This window comes from Micromys minutus (assembly GCF_963924665.1).
Source record: "Micromys minutus genome assembly, chromosome: 19".
Lineage (NCBI taxonomy): Eukaryota > Metazoa > Chordata > Mammalia > Rodentia > Muridae > Micromys > Micromys minutus.
The window spans coordinates 24,426,626-24,431,306 of record NC_137954.1 but is presented as its reverse complement, the minus strand read 5'-3'; the positions used below and the strand labels follow the sequence as shown (position 1 = coordinate 24,431,306).

Genomic DNA, 4,681 nt, shown 5'->3' with positions numbered 1-4,681 from the left:
TTTCTCTTTCCATTTTTAGATCCTGGGTTGTTTTGTCCAATTCCTTCTGTTTGTAGTGTTCTCCTGTATTTCTTTGAGGGAGTTATTCATGTCCTCCCTCAAGTCTTCTATCATCATCATGAGATATGATTTTTAAATCTGAATCTTGCTTTTCATGTGTAATGGGATGTCCAGGGCGAGTTTTAGTGGGAGAACTGGGTTCTGATGATGCCAAGTTGCCTTGGTTTTTGTTGTTTATGTTCTTTTGCTTGCCTTTTGCCATCTTGTTGTGTCTAGTGTTACCTGCCCGAGCTGTCTCTGACTGGAGCCTGTCCATCTTGAACTCCTGATTGTGTCAGAACTCTTCAGAGTCCAGGTGTCTCTGTGATCCTGTGATTCTGAGATCCTAAGTGTGTCAGAGCTCCTGGAGTCAAGCTGCTTCTGAGATACTGGAGTCTCAGGTTGACTAAGCTCCTGATGTCCTTGAGTGTGTCAGAGCTCCAGTGCTCCTGGGTGTGTCTGATCCCCTGGGGAGTTGTGCTTCCTCTGTGATCATGAGCCTGTTAGTACACCTGTGTTCCTATGATCTTGGGCGTGTTAGAGCACCTGGGTGATGAGCTTCCTCTGGATGTTATGGGATTGGGTGGGGTACCAGCACCAAAGGTCTAATCAGGACTCAAGTTCAGACCAGAAGGGACCCCACTGTCTGGTCAGTGGTTCCTGCGTCCCTGGATCCTGGAGGACCCAGTTACCCAGGTACTGGGACACATGTTGTATCCTCTTCACCCATGATCCTGTGATCCTGGGCGAGTTTTCTTTTCGGAAAGAATGCTTGTAGAGAAAAGAACTCCAAGAGTAGGTGAGGCTCTAAGGGAGGGATACATTCTTGAGGTATGTTACAGTTTAGGTCCCACAGTTTCCTCTTGGGTCCTCAGTGTTTTCTGCCCCAGTAGCTGCTTCCTCTTTAGCTGGATGGTGGGAATGTGCCTTCCTTTCTAGGACTGCCCCATTTCAAGTCTTTCCAGTCCAGTCATCAGAGCTCCCAGCCCAACCTCAGTGATACTAGTGGCACCAGTGACACCAGTGGCACCAGGGCAATCGTCTCCTCATAGTTCCTACAACTTTTTCCCTGAGACAGGGTATCATGTACTCCAGGCTGGCCTTAAATTCAGACTGTAGTTGAGAATGCCTTTAGATGGTAAGATATCTCATTACATTCAGACCTTGAGTTTATGTGTGGGGTGGGGTGGGGTAAGTGTGTGTGTGCTATATGTATGTGTGTGGTATATGTGCATTTGTGTGTTTGGGCACACACACAGGTATGAGTGGAAGCCAGAGGACATTAGGTGTCCTGCTTTATCATTCTCAGTCTTCTGAGAGGCAGGGTCTTTCACTGAACCTGGAGCTAGGCTGGTGGCCACCAAACCCTACCCCTAATCTTCCTGTTCCTGTAACCCACACTCCAGTGCTAGGATTAGAGGAGTGTACTTGGCCATGGATGGTTTACATGGGTGCTGAGGGTTTAAACTAATGTTGTCTTGCTTATGTGGCAAGTGGCCTTACCTGCTGAGCCATCTTTCCAGTCCCCCCTCTCCCACCATGGCAAGTTTTACGCAATGCTAGGTATTGAACCCAGGGCTTCTTAAGAGTTAGGCAACACTGTTCCAACTTGGGTAGGGCCCCAGCCCCCTTCCCACTATAGATAAATGCAAAGAGAATCCCAGTAGCTCCAGTTCCAGGGGATTAGATGCCTTCTGACCTCTACATACAGACATACAGACAAGTACGTACACACGCACACACGAATAAAAGCAATGAAAAATAACATGTCTTTACAAAAATGGCCAACAATAATGGAGGGGCACATATAAGACATACGGTTGGAGGGGACACCCAGATACACCTCACCTCCTTCACACAGTTTTGCTGTGTGCTGGCTCTTCCCTGAGAATATAAGAACAACCTCATGACTGCATCTGTATCCAGGGGTGTGGCTGAGGACAAAGACGGTTAAGAGGAGACAAGATAGAGCTGAACACAGAGTTGAGAACTGTAGAGCCAACTGAAGGCCAAGGACTCTTCCATGGGTTTTATTTTATACGCCGACTGAGTGTCCAAGTACTTTGAGAAGCCAATACTATGCCAAGACCTTCACAACACTTGAATTTGCTACTAAATCCTATTCCTCTCCTTCTAAACTTTCATCTAGATCAAACAATGGCCAAGGTTGAATATTTCATCCGAACTGCTCCCGAGTATGACCTTGAGGAAGAATTTGGAAATATTACTTGAGTACTGCCTACCGGAGGTTTTATTTCAGCCCCTGTAAGAGAGACCCAACAACCAACAGGCAGGCTTTAGTTGTCTTTTGTGCAAGATGTCCCTTCTGAGCTTGCTGGGAAACTCGCTGGTGATACTGGTTATCTTATACAGGCGAAGGACCCAATCAGTCATCGAAGTCTATGTGCTGAACCTAGTCTTTTCATTGACAACCCTTCTTGGCTGTCTTAAAATTGAAGGGCTGGATTTTTGGCACACCCCTGTGCAAGATGGTCTCACTCCTGAAGGAAGTCAACGTTTTTAGTAGTATCCTCCGGCTGGCCTGCATCAGTGTGGATCGATACCTGGCCATTGTCCATGCCACCTGCACACTGGCCCGAAAGCGCTACTTGGTTAAATTCGTATGCATGGGCATCTGGGGTCTATCTTTGATTCTGTCTCTTCCTTTTGCCATCTTCCACCAGGCATATAAACCATACCGTTCTGGAACAGTCTGCTATGATGTCCTGGGTGAAGCCACAACAGATTTTCGGATAACGTTGTGTGGCTTCCTCCTGCCACGGCTCATCATGCTGCTATAGGCTCACACTGCGCATGCTCTTTAAGACCCACATGGGGCAGAAGCACCGGGCCATGTGGGTGATCTTTGCTGTCGTGTTGGTCTTCTTGCTCTGTTGTCTGCCCTACAGACACTCTCTTAGGAGCTCACTTGATTGAAGATGTCTGTGAGAGCCGCAAGGACATTGACCAGGTCCTGTCTACTACTGAGATCCTGGGCTTCTCTTACAATTGCCTGAACCCCGTCACCTATGCCTTCGTTGGCTAAAATTTTCGCCATGAATTCCTCAAGGTCCTTGTCAATCGTGACTTGGTTTGCAAGGAGGTTTTGACACCCCATCGTGTTTCCTTTCACATGTCTCTTACCACTTAAACCTCAGAGAATTATCAGAGAGTACCCACTCTCTCTCAAAGGGAAGGATAACTATTGTGCCAATGTACTGTGTATGTTGTGTTGTGTTGTGTGTGTGTGTTGTGTGTATGTGTGTGCATGTGTGTGCGCTGTATGTGTATGTGTGGTATATGTGTGTGTATGTATGCATGTATAGTGTGTATGTGTATGTTGTGTGTCTATGTATGTATGTATGATATATGTGTATGTGCCGTGTGTATGTGTGGTGTGTTTATGTGGTATGTATGGTGTATGTATGATGTGTGGTGTGTGTGTGTGTGAGAGAGAGAGAGAATATGTGTAGTGTGAGTGTGTGTGTATGGTATATGTACATATGTGTGCTGTATCTCTCTGTGTGTGGTATGTGTGCATACATGTGTGTGACTGTATGTAGTGTGTATGTATGTGTAGTGTGTGTATGTATGTGTGGTGTGTGTATATGGTGTGTGTATGTATGTGTGGTGTATGTATATGGTATGTGTATGTATGTGTGGTGTGTGTATATGGTGTGTGTATGTATGTGTGGTGTATGTATATGGTGTGTGTATGTATGTGTGGTATGTGTATATGTTGTATGTATGTATGTGTGGTGTGTGTATGTATGTGTGATGTGTGTATATGTTTTATGTATGTATGTATGGTGTGTGTATATGGTGTGTGTATGTATGTGTGGTGTGTGTATATGGTGTATGTATGTGTGTGTGGTGTGTGTATATGTTGTATGTATGTATAAGTGGTGTGTGTATATGGTGTGTGTATGTATGTGTGGTGTATGTATATGGTGTGTGTGTGTATATATATATATGGTGTGTGTATGTATGTGTGGTGTATGTATATGGTGTGTGTGTATATTGTGGCTATGGGAAGATACTGTCTGCTTTGGGGAGGGAGGGCACAAGATCAGGAGATGTTAGTAACTACTCTCTCTAGGGCTCACACCTACTTTCTGAGGAGGTGCTGATAGCCTGCCAAGAACTGCCTTTATACTTCCATTAGGGAGAATGTTACCATTTCTATTGAATATACACATCTTTGATTTGTGATCTGGGTAATTATTATGGTCACACCTGTGGCCTGACCCCATCATTAGAACAAAAAACTGGGGCTTGCATCTAGCATTAGCCCTCATGGGCTGGATTCTATCTTTGGAACACCACCTGGACTGCTCAGCTTATTCCGGCAGGCTGTCTAGTAGCTTTTTGTCCTGTGATCTGAGTTCATGAGACTGTTTTCCCATCTTGGGTAATGTTGCAATGCCTGCTGAGGACATCGGTCAGGTGCTACTGAAGCCACCAGGCAGCCTTGTGATGGAGCTGAAGAATTTCTTCCTTTTAGATGTTATGAGTGGACAGAGGGTATTTAGGAAGCCAGGCCTAGTGCATGAAAATCCCCTTTACCCTGTGACCAGCATCACAGAGGGTGGTGTGTGTGTGTGTGTGTGTGTGTGTGTGTGTGTGTGTTGGGTGCCAACTA

The 4,681-nt window shown here is 45.7% G+C and overlaps 1 pseudogene across 1 annotated transcript; it reads left to right on the top strand.

Moving 5' to 3' along the window:
- The first annotated feature begins 2,356 nt into the window (after positions 1–2,356).
- LOC308433039 (C-X-C chemokine receptor type 1-like) lies at positions 2,357–3,085 on the top strand (annotated as a pseudogene). Its single transcript has one exon. The product of its transcript is annotated as a C-X-C chemokine receptor type 1-like (transcript).
- Positions 3,086–4,681: the final 1,596 nt, after the last annotated feature.